Source organism: Aethalodelphis obliquidens, unplaced genomic scaffold (assembly GCF_003676395.1).
Source record: "Aethalodelphis obliquidens isolate GAN/ISIS:26980383/991018 unplaced genomic scaffold, ASM367639v1 scaffold10, whole genome shotgun sequence".
Lineage (NCBI taxonomy): Eukaryota > Metazoa > Chordata > Mammalia > Artiodactyla > Delphinidae > Aethalodelphis > Aethalodelphis obliquidens.
The window spans coordinates 30,796,194-30,813,762 of record NW_020837954.1 but is presented as its reverse complement, the minus strand read 5'-3'; positions in this window follow the sequence as shown (position 1 = coordinate 30,813,762).

Sequence of the window (17,569 nt, the reverse complement as noted above, 5' to 3'; positions counted from 1 at the left end):
AGAAGACTTCTTGGAAGAAGTTGACTTTTAAGTCAAGATCTAAAGGGTGAGGGAAAGGCAAAAGGGCATGTATAGAAAGTGAATGCTGTAGGGAACAGCAAGGGCAAAATCCTGGAGTTTACATAACAATGGTAGCTAACATGTACTGAGTGCTTACTCTGTATGGCACTCTTCTAAGCACTATATATACATATATTTCCCCCCTCACAATAACTCTATGAAGCATAGCATTCTCGTTTTGTAAATGGAGAACTGAGCGATAGAAATTTTAAGAAACTTGTCCACGGTCGTTGAGCCAGTAATTGGAAGATCTAGGATTCAAGTCCACATCGTCTATTCCAGAGCCACCATGTTTAATGACAAAAGCTATATGAATTCTCATGATGCTTTAGGGGAATTGAAGTGGTCAGTGTGGTTGGAGTGTGGCAGAGCGAGGATAGATGATGCTGCAGAGGTTAGCAGAAGCCCAATCATGAAGGTTCTTTGAGAAGCAGAGCCCCTTTCCCCTGAAAATAAACATGAGGGTAGAAAGATGGGGAAGGATAGTCCTATATGGCTTTGGATACCATTTGTAGGAGCTGAAGTTATTATTTTTTTGGTCCCTTTTTTCAGCTTGTCTGCACTAAATATAGGAAAGAGTAACGATATAAATTAAGCAAAATATGACTTATTGGACTTTATCAGTAAAGTACAATAAGGTAATATAATAATGACGGTGATCATAACAGTAGCAGTAGTAACCAGTTGACATCTACTGTGGTGGCCTTGCAGACATTTTTCATCCTGGGCTTCTCAAGGGCTAGAACATCCTAACTTCCATCTGTGACCCCAGTAGGTTGGGCGTCAATTCAGAAGTCCTCTCAGAAGTTGTTCGCTTCCAAGACCGTAGATAGGAAAGCCTGTTCTCACTGCTGTAGGGGAGGTCTGGGATCCCACACAGCACCCCCTGCTCCTCAGCAACTCTGATCATCTGATCTCATTTCATAAAATAGTGAGGATACAATAAAGTGGAAAAAAATGATAAGGGTACTTTTTCTTCGTGTCTTAGAAGTATGCATGAAAAGGGGGAGAATCTAATACAAAGTGGAATGAGAAATGTAATGGGTAGATGTGAACACAATGAGAAAGAATAAATATACTCAACCTTAGTACTTTTCTAAGAACAGAAGAACTATGCTTTAAAGAAAGAAGTAAGAATTCAGGTTATTTAAACCTTTCTTGGGGATCTCAGTATACCTTTTATAACCTGGGGCTAATATCTGTACAAGGGCTAGATCTAAACTAGGATCTACCCCACCTAGGATGGGGATCTTTTGAGTCCTCATCTCTAAAATCTCCATTCGCTGAGCACAAATGCCACGGGCAAAGAACTGGTTAAAAAGAGGCAGCCTTGTTGTCACTTATAATTAAGTTAAGGAGACAAAGCAAGGAGCTTAAATGATGACAAAGACGGTAGCCACCATTTATGGAGAGCTCACTATACACCAGGCACTGCACCAAGCATTCAGTGTGAATGATCTCACTTCATGTGCACAATGCTTCAATGTGTTAGGACTATTCCATCCTACAGATGAGGAATCAGGGTTTGGAGGGATTAAGTAATTTGCTTGAGGTAGCATAGACTAGTAAATGTGGCCCTGGGATCTGAACCTAGCCTTCTTCATTCTAAGGCCATGAGAAATAGTGTTCAATATAAACATGTACTATGGGGCTACCTAAAAAATATAAACGAAATTCGTAAAAATCACATAGAGGATGAAGAGGGTGATTCATGAAATGGTTTCAAAGGGGAGAGAGATGTGAAAGTAAACTTTATTTATACTTTAAATATACTATCTTTTGGTATTTGGTTATCATCTATTAGATCAAATGTTAAGAGATGTATGTCTGATTCCAGGCACCTTAAATTCATCTCTATGTCCATCTTATTTTTAATTTTCTTAAAGAATTAAGAAATTAGAATATTGCTGTATTGAGAAGCATCATTTCACCAATTTTAAACTCCTTGTCAATCCTATACCTGAAACTACTTCAGAAGTGCAATACGGTATCTCTTTGCAGTAAAACTATAAAAATTGTGAATATGGTGCATTACAGCAAGTAGACCAACCAAATCTTGGTGCCTAGAGTGAAAGCATTTAGAAAGTACAAAATAACCACTTAAACCACTTTATTTTTTGTTTGTTTCTTTGTTTTAATCTAATTGCACAGAATGCAGAACTCAAAAGTTATCAAAAAGGCATGTAGAGAAGTATCCCTTCTACAGCTACCCAATTCGTTTCACCAAAGTCAAACACTTCATGTTGTTTGTTTATCACTCCAGGGACATTTTATGTATATTCAAATTTACTTGTATGTCTTTGTGCAATCTATCACCCCCATTTAAGAATTGAGGTAGCATACTGCATACACTGTTCTCCCCCTTTTTTTTTCTAACTTAGCAATATATTTTGGCAGATCACTTCATATAGGTACATAAAAAGCTTTCTCACTTTTTATGGCTGCACTAATAATTCATGTAACTCCTTCCTATGATATACTGAAATGATTCCATATACAAACTAATATGCCTGTAGGAAAAATTCCTAGAAGTGGGATTGCTGGGTCAAAGTGTAAGTGCATTTGTGAACTTGATAGCCCCAAACTGCTTTCCAAAGAGGCTGCACTAGTTTAAATGCCCCCAGCAGTCTACGGCAGTGCCCATTTCCCCACTGTCTCACCAACACAGCACCACGCACTTTTGATCTGTGCTAATCTGATAGGTGAAAACAGGTATCTCAGTATAGTTTCACCTTGCATTTCTCTTCCTATGAGTGATGTTGTGCCAGAGATGACAATTGACAGTGATTTTCCTCTTCTTGGTGTCTCTCGTGATGCAAAGCACATAGGATGACTAATTGCACACTCTGTGAAGGATTATCGAGGGAATGACATGGGAATACTAACATAGTCTGAATTGTCAGGTCTTAAAAAAAGAAAAGAATCAAAAGTAAAACTCATCGTTCACTGAAGGAACTATACAAATCAACAGCAGAGAAAGTAATTTGCAAAAGGTGAGGCCTCAAGTTGTCAAAATTATGTTTCCCTGACTTGCTACTTAGATTTTTCTAGATTGGAGGAAAGCCCTTCAAAGAGCAGAGGTTCCATCGGGAGAGGCTTGAGGATTAGCTGCCAGGCTGCCACCCTTAGACAAATCTTTGACAAATTCCTGCCTGGAGGATCCTGGGAAAAGACCTCACTTTCCTTCAAAAGGGTCTCAGGATCACTTTAAAGTCGGCAGTAAATCCCAATTGCTCCTAATTAGGCCTCTGTTTGGTTAATTGCTCTGGGAACTCCCTGGGAGACAGCAGAAAGCCCGGGACCTGCAGTGGCTTGGCTCTAAGTGTGTGCGACGGCCCGTTGAGAGCAGGACCTACGGAGCTGCTCCCAGCAGCCGGGCTCGGAGCTGCTCCAAGCAGCGGGGCTCGGAGCTGCTTGGTGACGCCTGGAGAGGCAGAGGTAGGGAGCCAATGGGGCCTGGGAACAGTAAATGTAGGAGCAGCAGGCCCTGCTTACTCCTTCCTGAAAAAGGAATCAGGAAAAGCTTGCCTTCTAGTCACAGCTCTGTAAAATATTCTTTGCAAAGCCCAGGAGGTTACTGGGCTTTAGCACAGGTGCTAAAGAGATACAAAGTGCCCAACCCTTAAAAAAAAAGTCTGAATATGAGCTTTTCCACCTTCCTTTTCATCCATACTGCCCTTTAATTTCTAACAAAGGCACTGCTCTGTAGTTGTTGAAGTGAAATCAGATAGCAACTTGGAAGGCACACTAGAGTTTCTACGGCATTTCCATATATGTTAATATATATTAGCACATGTGCTCCTACCCCTCGTAGGGAGAGCTGGTATTACTGTTAGTTCCATTCTATCCAGGAGGACCCCGAAGCTCAGGGAGATTAGGAGACTTGCCCAAGGGACACACAGACACAAAGAGGAGAGCTAAAACTGAAACCCGTTTCATCGTGTTAGCCCCTTAATACCATTCTGAGGTCATAAATCTCACGTGTTTAAAATATATTAATTAATTCCATAAATATTTATTAACTTCTACTATGTGTCAGCACCAGTTAAGGATGCTAACGATATAGCACTGAACAAAACACACAGGTCTCATCTGTCACAGAGCCGACATTCTAGTGGGTGAGATAAACAACAAACAAAAAATATGTCAGGTGATGATTTACATGTAATTTTTATTTTCCAAATCCCTTCCCTTTTGAGTGTGAGAAGGGGAGTTTTTTTTATAATTACTGTAAGACAACAGGTATAAAATAGGACTGTCCTATGCAAAAGTGGACATCTGGTCTCAGGGAGCTATGAAGAAAAACAAAGCTAATTATGTCACAGAGTATGGTGACACGTAAGCAAGAACCAGGAGACCTGGATTCTTGGTCTGAATTGTCCTCGGAATTCCCGTGTTACCTCTGGTTAGTCACCTCAGTTTCTGTGGGCCAGTTTTCTCCAACCATGAAATAGTTATCAGTAGTCTGCCTCCTGTGTCATCTGGGGGGAATTCAAGGAGTTCTAGCTATAAAGTACATTGTCTCTATAGAGGAATGATACCCAGTCTAGAAACCTGGATTCCACACCTGTCTCGTCGAGAAAGTAGCTGTGTGTGCCTGTTGGCTGAGTTTTATTCTTTCCATCCTTCACCCTTTTATTCAACCATTTACTATGTGCTCTCAAGAGGAATGTGTTTCCTTATTTTTATATAATGGAACTGATAATACCTCACCTACCTGCCTTGTCCATTTAGTAGTGGTATAAATCACAGCCCCTAAAACTGAAGGATCCTGCGAGATATTTGATCCAGATTGGGGTTTTGGGGCAGTGTGGAGGAGTTAAAATAGCATTCCTTGAATTTTACAAATGAGGTCAGAGGCCCAAGGTCACACGGCCTGTGGGCAAGAGAGGGCACACACCTCTGGTTGTCAGGGCTGAGCTCTGTCAGCTACTCCACACGGCTTTCAAAATGGGATATAGTTGGAAGAATGTGGTCATAAGTGAAGAACATCTCTCAAATGAAGTCTCCCAGAGCTGATGGTTGCTTTGACTTTCCAAATTGGAAAAGACTGATATAGTTGTCAAACTTTAAATGTAATAATCTCTGATAATCGGGGAAGATGTTTTTGTCTCCCTTTATGTCCACTGCTTACCTCTTTTTTTTTTTTTTTTTTTTTTTTCCGCGGTACACGGGCCTCTCACTGTTGTGGCCTCTCCCGCTGCAGAGCACAGGCGCCGGAAGCGCAGGCTCAGCGGCCATGGCTCACGGGCCCAGCTGCTCCGCGGCATGTGGGATCTTCCCGGACCGGGGCACGAACCCATGTCCCCTGCGTCGGCAGGCGGACTCTCAACCACTGCGCCACCAGGGAAGCCCACCTCTTTTTTTTTTTTTTTTTTTTTCCGGTACGCAGGCCTCTCACTGTTGTGGCCTCACCCGTTGCGGAGCACAGGATCCGGACACGCAGTCTCAGCAGCCATGGCTCACGGGGCCCAGCCGCTCCGAGGCATGTGGGATCCTCCCGGACCGGGGCACAAACCCGCATCCCCTGCATCGGCAGGTGGACTCTCAACCACTGCGCCACCAGGGAAGCCCTGCTTACCTCTTTTTTAAAACATGAAAACCCCACCTGTTCTATCTTCTGGCTTATCTATATAATTCTACCTAATAGCTACATCAATTCCAAAGGCACCTGGATTCCCACAAAGTAAATGCAGAAGCAGAAAGGCATTTTCACAGCAGGAACCGGCTATGTGCAAACGAACGTGTGACAAGGAGGTGAATCCTGGAGTGTGTGTGTGTCCGTGGTCTGCCCTCCAGGCTGAGGGCAAGCTGGCTGACCCAGCCTTCCCCTGAGGTCCTGTTTACCCAACAGGTTGATATTTTTCTCAGTTATTGGGAGGTGATAATGTGTTCCACATATGAAATTCATATCATTTGTGTTTGGCCTCCTTTGCCATGCTAAGGGTTGCGAGGGGCACCATTTTAAAATTAATTTGCTGGGTGTTCTGTCTATCTGTGAGAAACAGGAGGAAGCAAGCCTGGTCCGAGTATTTATCAGACACATGCCGCCCATCTGCCAGAGCTAGGTCGAGGAGGATTTGCTGTTAATCCTTCAGACCCATCTGTAGGGGGTTCAAAATGCTGACCAGGAAGCTAGACAAGATGAGGTTTATTTAATTAGAAAAATGGCTCTGGAGGTTACTGGAAATCACTCTGAAGAAGGAAGGGCTTTCGATGGCATCACTCCTGCAGGGGTGGGAGTGGGCTCAAAGTGGAGAGAGTGCCGAGATTGTTTTGTGTTGGGCTTGGGGGGTGTGTTTTGATCTGACAGTGGTGTGGCCTGGACAGGGGAGAAAGCTTCCTCCCTGGTGAGGCATGAGCCAGGACCAGCCTGAGTTGGGACGATATCACAGGAAGTTCATGTGTGAGGCGCAGCACTGAGCCACGAAGACCAGCATTTGCTTTGCAAGTTTGTGTACAGACTGACGAAGGCCAAGGAGCTGGGTGAGGCCAGAGCAGGATAAGGTGGCAGCTGAGTTCCCAGCACGGAAGCCAGCCTGCTAGAGGCTGAAAGCAGCTTGGGGCAAAAACTGTTACCTACACTTTAGTCCTCGAAATGTGCTAGAAGCTTCTTGTAACTGGGGCCTACTGCCATTTGAGATCTATTTTTGGAGGGAAGGGAAACAACAAAATTGCATTAAAATTTTCCCCAATGGAAAAAATGACATCCGTTCAAAACAAAATAACCAGCAATCGCATGTTTCCTTTTTAGTATGAAAATATTATTAGCATAATTGGTTTCTGCAGGGCTGCCATTTGGGACAACTGGGCAGGGGAAATTGCGTGCCTTCCCCCAGCTTCTGATTGTTATTTCATGGCAATATAAAGCATGACAATTTTCACTGAGGTGGGTCGAGATAAGCGGTCCCCTCTCTGCCTCGGGCTTTTTGAAATGGTATTCCTGTTGCTAGCCAGATTCCTGGACACTGGTCTCCCAGGGATCACATTTTTTGAGGCTGAGTTTTTAAGGGTTATCATCCAGGGACCAGGGGCCAGAAACTCACCTGGGAGTAGGTGTCCAATAGAAGAATTTTTTGCCAGAAAGAACAAAACATTTATTTTAGGAATTGTCAACCACTCAGAGGAGCATGAAGTTCTGGGCTGCTCTCTGCACACCCTCTGCCTGTCCCTCACACTGGGGGATGCATGGTTTGAAGCAGCAGGGTTGCCCCAGGGCATCAGTCTTTTCTTTTTCTTTGTTTTTCTTTTTTTTTTTTTTAACATCTTTATTGGAGTATAATTGCTTTACAATGTTGTGTTAAGTTCTGCTGTATAACAAAGATATATGTATACATATATCCGCATATCCCCTTCCTCTAGCGTCTTCCTCCCACCCTCCCTATCCCACCCCTCTAGGTGGTCACAGAGCACCGAGCTGATCTCCCTGTGCTGCTTCCCACTAGCTATCGATTTTACATTTGGTAGTGTAAGCTGGGACGAAGTGAGAGAGTTGCATCAGTCTTTTCAATTCACCTTCTACCTTAGAATTTCCCAGGAATTCTTTCTTCTTCTACTTTCGAAACTGGCTGATAGGAGATACCAGGAATCCTGGGAAAGTTAGGAGGCAGCCACGCTCCAGCTATCCAAACTCAACCATATAAAGATGTCTAGAGTGTGACTGTGAGGAAAGAGAGAGCTGGGTAGTACTGACTGGAGAGGGAGTTTCAGAGAACATTCCTCTTCTAAACAGAGCTATCAGATTCACGCTGCACCGACAGCACTTCAGCATTTTGACAGGGTGGACTAACCAGTCATTTCAGTGGAAAAACAGCCAGTCAAATTCTCAGGGTCATGTAAAACACATGGTCACTTAATGGGTTACATTTCCCACTTCCCACCATCCAACTGGAATGTTCCACCAGAATGTTTTTTAAAAAAAAAGCCGGGGAGGCAGCAAAACCCAACGGCTCTTTTGGTTGTTGAAAATAAAATTGAATTTTACTGTAAAAGAGAAACCCTTTAGTTGCAGCCTTTCTGCTTTCTCTATCAAAATATACTTCTTTTCAGACCTAGAGGAAGGGATACTATATTGAATTTTTAAAACGAACGTTTTATCTGTAATTATTGATGACTTATTTTGTCTTTTCAGTAAGAGCCCCAAAAGCTTTTGAGCAGCTGGTTATAAGAAATATGATATTCAGCATCAGGTTAATGCATGTTTGGAAACATTATGACTTAAACTTAATTTTTTAGGTTAAGTATCTATCTTCTTTCATAGAAGTTAAGCAAAGCAGTAGTTGAGTGTGTGAAATATTTAGTGTGGGCAGTTCCTTGCAGCAGAGACTATAGAGGATGGATTATAATTTTTTCAACCAGAATTTTTCACTAATTTTCCTCTGCATAGATTTTTTAAAATTGAATATTGGGCAGTTCTATTTTATTTTAAATTGAATATTGGACAGTGTTCCTATTTTCTGGAGTTGTTTTAAAATTTGCCTATGATTGTAATTGTTTTGAAGATTTCACCAGTAACCTGAGTGAACTCAGGCACTTCCTTTGCTGCTGGCTTTAAAGATCATTAAATGATGTTCTTTTTAAAATGCCAAATTAATCACCAGCCTTGCAAAATCACCATCTTGCCACCAAAGAACGCTGTCCCTAAGGGAACTTCCCTTTTTGTTTCCAGATCTGCAGGGCTTTACACTCAGTTCTCTTTACCTTATGAAAACCTGGGACTTAAGGAAAACATGTTCTAATGCACCTGAAGAAAATGTGATTTTCAAGCCAGGACTATAGAAGGGGAGGCTTCCCTCCTTTCCCCCGGAGACTCGGGGGCCTTGTCTCACTGCAGTGGAGTCTGGCTTTCAGCGACTTGTGCATTGGCAGGAGGGCTCCTCTTGGCATTATTTCCCTTGGATATTAACTAGTGAGCTTGATGGCTACTGCAAGGTTTCAGAAGATTGAATTTAGACCAGGAGCATTCCTAACCTGGGCCCATGATGGACTTCAGAAGACCTGAGATCCCCTAGAAAAGTTAACACTCGTGCATGCATGTACGCATATGTGTGTGTTTCTTAAAAGAAGGATCATGGTTTTCATCAGAGTCTCAAAACAATCTCCCAAAATTAAAACAATGATTTTTACAGTGAGAGGTGTTGCAGTGCTCCATCCCCTCATTCAAAGGAGCACTTGAGGGGCTTCCCTGGTGGCGCAGTGGTTGAGAGTCTGCCTGCCGATGCAGGGGACACGGGTTCGTGTCCCGGTCCGGGAAGATCCCACATGCCGCAGAGCGGCTGGGCCCGTCTCCCGTGTACCACAAAAAAAAAACAAAGGAGCACTTGAGAAACCCAGGTGTGGTCTTCCCAGCAGAGGCAGCAGACCTTATTTTATCTCACTTCCAGGCCATTATCACTTAGTGTCTGTATTCCCATATTTGCTTCTAAGTTCTTTGTCTTCCTTATCTTGCCCTTGAAGAACCCTTTTTTTTTAAAACCAAGGTAATACCTTTGTATTTCCCCGCCCTTGGTTATTTCTGATTCTTGCTGTTGATAACACTCCAATCTTTTATTAACTGGTTGATCTTTCACTCATTTATTCTTTCTTTCTAGGTTCTGGGAACGAGCTTTGGAATTAGGCCATTGGTATTCAAATTTAGATCTGCCACTTACTGCCTGTGTGCCCTTTGGTAAGTTAACTTTCCGAAGTCTCATCTGAAAAGCAAAGATGGTAATAGTACTTAGTTTATTGTGAGGCTTAAGTATAATCATGCATGAAAGTATTTAATTCAGTGCTGAGAATATTGTATGTTATCATAAAAGGTAAAAAAAAAAAAAAATTCATTCCACGAATACTTAAGGACCCAGTGGTGCCAGGCACTGGGCAGGTTGAAATCAATGCTGACTGAATAACAGATTGAGCTCTCTGTTCTCCTCTGCTCATGATCTTCCCAGTAAAAGCCTGTTATCCTTGGCAAGACACTACAAAGTCCATTTGCAGCATTTAATTAGCACTTCTTTGCCACCATCCTGGCCATTCCTCCTACCAATAATAGTAATATAACAACAGCCACAAAAATGGCATCAAGTACATATGTAGTGTTACTACATGCCAGGTACAATTCCAAGCACTTTCCACATATGACTGGTTTAATCTTCACAATATCCCTTTGACGTAGGTTCTGTTTATTCTCTTCATTTTATGGATGAGGAAATTGAGGCACAGAGAGGGTAAGTAACTTGTCCAGAATCACACAGCTGGTAAGTGGCTAAGCCAGGTTTAAATCCTGCAACGTGACTCCAGAGATGGTGCCCCAGACTGACTTATACTTAATAATAATCCTGAATAAAAATATTAAATAAGAATGTGCCCCCTCTCTCCTTTCAACCATACTTCCTTTAAAACCTGTCTCAAAACCCACTTCCCCCATAAAGCTTTATTTAATATTATTACTACAATGATTTTGTAACTCCTGACCCCTGAATTATTCTTTGTACAGCCCTTACTTGTCCCCTCAATATGTTGTTTGCCAGTGTTCAACTGTTTTTCCCTAGCTAGACTCAAGTTCCTCAGAAGCAAGGGTTGTTATCATTTGCTTATCTGGATACCTTCATGGTGCCTAGTTGAAGACTATTCCCTTGGGGGACAATCCACACATCCTTGGTGACATATAGTTATTTATTCAGTGAGTGTTTGTGGATCATCTATACCAGTGCAGTGTCCCCAGCACTATGCATATAGCAGTGGAAAGAGGCAAGCATGGTGCTCAGGATGCCTGTGACATGGCGTGGGGCGGTGGGGAGAGAAACATGTAAACAGCTCTGGGCAAGGGCTAAGAGAAGGGCACAGTTTGAGAATGGTCTATATAGAATGGGGTTTGACTCAGTCGAGGAGGTCAGGGAAGGCTTCCTGGAGAAAGGGATGCTTTAGCTGAGACCTGAAGGATGAGTAGCCCTTACCCAGGTAAAGGAGCAATGGGGAGCATTGGCAGCAAAGGCTCTGTGGTAGGAGGGAGAAGCTGGCTGTGAGGAGCAGACGGTCAGAGGGTACCAGGGGAGCCACATGAAATGAGGTGGCAGCAGTCAGCAGGACCAGGCAGGGCCTTGTTGACCATGTCAGAGTTTGTGTTCACCCAAAGAGCAGCAGAAACTATTGAAGGATTTTAAGCCAGGGGGAGATGATGGTAGCTTGGACCAAGACAGCGTTGTTGAAAGGAGAGAATTGGGTGTATTTGGTGGCTATTTAGAGGTAAAATGGAAAAGGATTTGGTGATTTTATAGGGAGTTGGGGAGAACCATTTTTTATTGAACACTTTTATGTTCCCGGCACTATTCTAAGTGCTTTACAGGTCATAATTCATTTAATGCACACAACAATCCTATGTGGTAAATGTATTGTCCCCAATTTATAAATAAGAAAACAGAGGTGTAAGCCAGTAAATGGCAGGGCTGGGAGTTGGGCCAGGCATTTGGGGTCCAAGCCCTTACTCTTGATCACTATCCTGGAGTGCCCTCTTGCTGGCTCCACAGATGAATGGTGAGGCCATTCAGTGAGATGGAAACAGCAGCAGAGCGCTTGCTGCAAGAGGTGGGCCAGAAAACTGGGGGGTCAGATTCAGACATGTTGAATTTTTTTTTTAAACTATTTTATTTATTTATTTAACTTGGTTGCATTGGGTCTTATTTGTGGCAGGCGGGCTCCTTAGTTGTGGCATGCAAACTCTTAGTTGCGGCATGCATGTGGGATCTAGTTCCCTGACCAGGGATGGAACCCAGGCCCCCTGCATTGGGAGCTCACAGTTTAACCACTGCACCACCAGGGAAGTCCCTAGACATGTTGAATTTGAGTTCAGATACATTATGAAAACCAAATTCATCTGATAGTCATGCTCAACCTTTCTCATCTCCTTAGGCAAGTCTGTGCAAGAAGATGTTACCTTCTCAAGGAGGTTTACCTTGACCATTCTGTTTATAACTATTCTGCCCTGTCTGCTATCCCTTGTGCCCCCGACTCCTCTTGTCCTTGCTTTTTCTTCCCCACAACATTTATCACTTCTAATGTATTACATATTTTACTTATTTGTCAAGTATATTGTCACTATCTGTCGCTCCTTTGAGGGTGTAAGCGACTCCAGGGTGGGAATCTTTGTTTTCTTCACTGATGTATCCCAAGGACCTAAAACAGTGCCTGGCACGTGGTGGACACTAATAACTATTTGTTAGATGGATGAATAAAAATGATTTTTCAGCAAGACTGTTTAGAGACTCCCAAATTTGTCTAGAAGACTAGAATTCATGCTTACATGTCAAAATCATGGTAATGATTAACTAGAATAACTCCATGAACAACTTTTACTGATTTATATGTTATCTTAGTGGCCACTATTAAATTAGCTGATTAGTTCTATTTTGATGCTTCGCCCTGTAGTTTTATAAGGGATGGTTACTGTTTCATGATAGGTGGTATTTGTTGAGCTGAAATATTATGCTTGTGTTTTCTCTTTGCTTCCTATTTTTTTCTTTACTCATATTGATGTGCTAACATCTTTGATATATTCAGCTAAGTAAGTAAGGCATAGCTGCGTCAGTGATATCTTTCTTTAATGCCTTCATATCTGATGGCTAAAGCACGTGGCTCTCAGATCAACTACTACCCTCAAATATCATCATGATTTGCACTTATTGGAGATTTCTGTCATGAATTGACAGTGATTCAATACCAGCCAGAGAATTTTAACAGGATAGCAAAAGGACATGTTCATTAACCATTTTTCTAGATCCTCCAAGATCTCTCCCTTTATTAAGTAAAATCAGGAGAAAGCAAAATACTTAGTACTACATTATCTCAGCTGCTGCTCCCTTCCCACGGAGCCATAATTTAGCTATGAGCTTTCTGACCACACAGTGTATAGAGGTGAGTGGAAGAGTCCTCTTTGAATATTTAAAGCCATTAAACAGAAAGCATTATTCTGTTATCCAACATACTGTACTCAAGAAACCACATTTCTCCTGGAAATTATTTCCCAGAAAAGAATTTTTCTTTAGTCAAGTGTGCATGTGAGTGTGTGCATGCATGTGCGTGTGTGCGTGTATGTGTGTATGTGGGTGCACGAGTGTGCTTGGTGAGGAAGGGCACCATGTAACCCAACATACTTTCCTCTTTGCCTTAGTTACCTAGAGACTAAAAGCCAAAATCAATCTGCAGCAACACTAATTAACTCCTCTTAGAGAGTTCCTGGAAGACCTGCTTCCCTGCTTCCCCAGATGGTCTCTGTTCTGTTTCTATCTTTAATTGTCCTGTTTGATATGATTTTTCATCTTGTAAGTCAGCTGAAATCCTTTTTTGGAAGATGTGAGATATAATCTGAATTGTGGTCAGTTCCTTTGGTCTAGGCTGTCATTTCTTGGGTGGGAATTTGAGAATCTCTGGAAGTAATAATAACAGTAAAGATGGACTTTTCACTTCCAGGCTCCGGAAAGTAAAGTGTTAAACGTTCAGTTCTCCAAAATGTTCTTCACATAAATTTCTGCTCTCAGCAAGTAAGTGGCAAATTCAGGATTCTAACTGCAAACTGCCAGATTCTGAAGCCTGTGTATCTTAGGATGGGACAACGGAGAAGAAAGAAGCACCATCCATGTTTTCCTGGCTGTACTGACTCAAGAAGGGGAGATTCCCAGGCTCTGGGCCTCACTGGGCCCTTCAGAGCATCTTCCCCTGTCCCCCAGCAACTCTGCCTCACTGCCCGATACCCAAGAGTAGACAAGATGACGCAAGCTATAAGGCAAGGGCTTGACGGGACGTCCTCCACTGGACCCCTACTCTCGGCCTTCCCCCACCATGTCCCTACAAAAGGAAATGGAAAACAACCCTCCCTCTCCAGGTTAGGGATGCCCCAACGACAATTACCCCGCAGGCTCAGGGGCCGGCATGGGGATTCTCCCCCTTGTCTCTCCAGCTTTGCTGGATCCTAGGGAAGATGAGAGCTACTATAATCGTGGCTCTTGAGGGTAGGGTTGGGCTTTCACTTTGAGATCTCTATCCCCCAACTCCACATGCTGTCCTAGTCCTTTGTGAATTACAAACAGCAGATCTCCAGTAGAACAGGCCTTGGTACTGGCCTCCAGCCTCCTCCTGCCCTGAACTTCCTCTCTGCCAATCATCCCCTCTCCCGACTTGGTTTGAATTTTCCCTTCACTGGATTATTTTATTTTATTTTATTTTTTTGCGGTACACGGGCCTCTCACTGCTGTGGCCTCTCCCATTGCAGAGCACAGGCTCCGGACGCGCAGGCTCAGCGGCCATGGCTCACGGGCCCAGCCACTCCGCGGCATGTGGGATCTTCCCGGACCGGGGCACGAACCCGTGTCCCCTGCATCGGCAGGCGGACTCTCAACCACTGCGCCACCAGGGAAGCCCCCTTCACTGGATTTTAAATCTCAAACTCCAGCACCTCCACCCCAACCTCCCTTCATTTTTCTGTTGTTCTTTCTACTTCCCCGAATAGCATGGTATCATGCCAAGCCTTGCATCCCATACTTCAGCTATTAAGTTGTTGGCTAATATTACACACTGGATTTTGATTCGGATCAGTTAGAGCTAATAGCAATTTTCGGTAAAATATTAACCAAACACACACAAAAGTCGCTCGTGTGGCTCCATCCTCTCCTTCAATAGGATTAATCGAGTTAGCTATTTACTCTTCCCACTACTCCAGTGTTTTCCCACCTTCCACTCCAAACAAGAAATTGACACTAAATTCATTTAATACAAATTTATATTATTGTCTGAGGCATTTTAAGCAATGCTTAATTTAATTTCCTTGTTTGGAGTGTGATATTGGAGAACAAGACCACAGAGTAATGTAAAAAAGGGATTCGCTCGTCCACCAGGCACCCAGCTATATTCTCCAGTGAGTCACAAGAGCTCTGTTTACATTCAATTGCAATTCAAATGTGCCAAATCATCTCTCTGTGTGCAGTAAAAAGAGAAGTCGGCCTCTGAAAGCAGATCATTCCACCCCAGGCTGACAAACCCTGAGGGTTTGACCTTCAGGTTGTGGTACAAGTCCTTTTATTTGATTAGACTTCTGACAGGTCAAACATGTTGACTGTTCACATTCTCTTGGACTAGTAATCAGTGAGCTAGAGTTCTAGTTCCTTCTGCTTGGGGAGATGGAAATAACCTTTTCTGAGCATCTACAATGTGCCAGGCATTAAAAAAAAAAAACAAAAACCCACCTAACAGTGTCTCATTTTTAAGTGCCTCAAAAATCCCGTGGGTAAATGGGGTAAAAATCCCTATTTTACTTCTAAAAACCACGAGAAGCAGAGAGGATATGTAACTTGTCCAAGGCCACATAGCCAGTAAGTGTGCGTACGACCACGTACCCCCGTAGTGCTGGCATTTTGCACGATCTCTCAGGCCTAAGCGCGCAGGGTCTCGCCAGTGTGGGGCAGAGTTTCTTAAGGCGTTAAGAATGGTGAGATTCAGCCAGGCCACTAAGTCCCTGAACTGGTATACAGAACTTGTATGTATGTACATCTTTTTGAGGAGGGAGTCCATAGCTTTCTTCAGTTCTGAAAAGGCTCCATGATTTAAAAACTAATAAGCACTACTGCCCTGAGCTTTGCATGAGGACCAGTGACTGAGGGCTTTGGGGCACTCAACACACATTGCTTCTCATTCTGCACTTGGATTTGGCCAGATACTTTAGTAACGATCATACATCAACAACTACGATTTGTTGAGGACCTACTAGGTGCCGGCTCTGCTGAGTGCTCTCATTGATTGGCTGGGGCAGGGGTGGGGGAAGGGTACTGGCATTCCTTTTTAACATCTATTAATTAATTAATTAATTTAGGCCACACCACTCCGCGTGTGGGATCTTTTTTTTTTCATGTAATGCACTTTTTTTTTTTTACATCTTTATTAGAGTATAATTGCTTTACAATGGTGTGTTAGTTTCTGCTTTATAACAAAGTGAATCAGTTATACATATACATATGTTCCCATATCTCTTCCCTCTTGCGTCTCCCTCCCTCCCACCCTCCCTATCCCACCCCTCCAGGCGGTCACTAAGCACCAGGCGGTCACTAACTAAGATGGTGGGATCTTAGTTCCACCATCAGGAAACCAGGGATCAAACCTGTGCCCTCTGCGGTGGAAACTTGAAGTCTTAACCACTGGACCGCCAGGGAAGTCCCAGCATTCCTTTTAGAGCCCTCAGTCTTACCTGGTAGTAATAAGAACAGAGAGCCCCATACCTGCTGAGCATAGAATGTGTCTAGGAATGTTTCTGGCCCCTTGACTGGAATAACCCCATCCAAACAGGGCAGGGAGAAAAAGAAAGGTTGATGTGAGAGCAAGCTGGACGTCTGGCTCCTTTTCTGCCATCAACTCCAAATGGCTTTAGGCAGAATCCTCTTGTTACTCTAATAGGCCTATCTCTAAAATAAAAATACCTAGCTCCCACTCCCCCTCTTAGTAAACCAACAAAACAAAACACAAAACAAACTTTAAAAATACGTGGGTATTACTTAAGATTGTGAAACTAATGAGCTCCCAGTCATCTAATGCAACTCAATTCATTTCACTGACATCTTGGAATACTTGTTTCCAGACATGCTGTGGGGATAAAATAATGAAGGCACAACCCCTGGCCTCCAGGGGATTAAAATCTAGTATGTATAGGGCTTCCCTGGTGGCGCAGTGGTTGAGAGTCCGCCTGCCAATGCAGGGGACACGGGTTCGTGCCCCGGTCCGGGAAGATCCCACATGCCGCGGAGCGGCTGGGCCCGTGAGCCATGGCCGCTGAGCCTGTGCGTCCGGAGCCTGTGCTCTGCAACGGGAGAGGCCACAGCAGCGAGAGGCCCGCGTACCGACAAAAAAAAAAAAAAAATCTAGTATGTATAGCAAAGCAAGTATGTAAAATAGCTGTAGCACAGGTAGAATAGAGTAAACATTATATGAAAGCTATCAGTTTCTTGCTGTGGGGGGGGGTCAGAAGAGGGAAAAATATCTCCCTTGGGGAATGAAATCAGGGAAGGCATTGGTAGGAGGTGGCATTTGAAGACTTGAAAGGATTTCATCAGGCAGAGGACGTTTTTGAAGGTTGCGTAAGGGTGCTGCGTAAGGTCATGAAAGCTGCGTAAGGGCATGAGAAATCTGGGGCATAGTTAGGCCATCAGGAACAGCCAAGAATGCCTGGACAGTGTGGGCCTGGTAAGCCTGCTGTGGAAGGCGGACTGCTAGGCTAGAGCGAGGGCCCGATGAATTTACATATTACCCCTAGAGAGTCTGATTTTTTTTTTTTTTTTGGCTGTGCTGCGAGGCTTGTGGGATCTTAATTCCCCCACCAGGGATTGAACCCCAGGCCCAGGGCAGTGAAAGCGCTGAGTCCTAACCACTGGACCACCAGGGAATTCCCTAGAGAGTCTGATTTAAAGGGCTCTATTGAAGATTGCCCTTTGGAATTTTTAAAATCCCCTTGGGTGATTCTAGTTTTGCAGACAAGGTTGAGAACCCCTGAGCT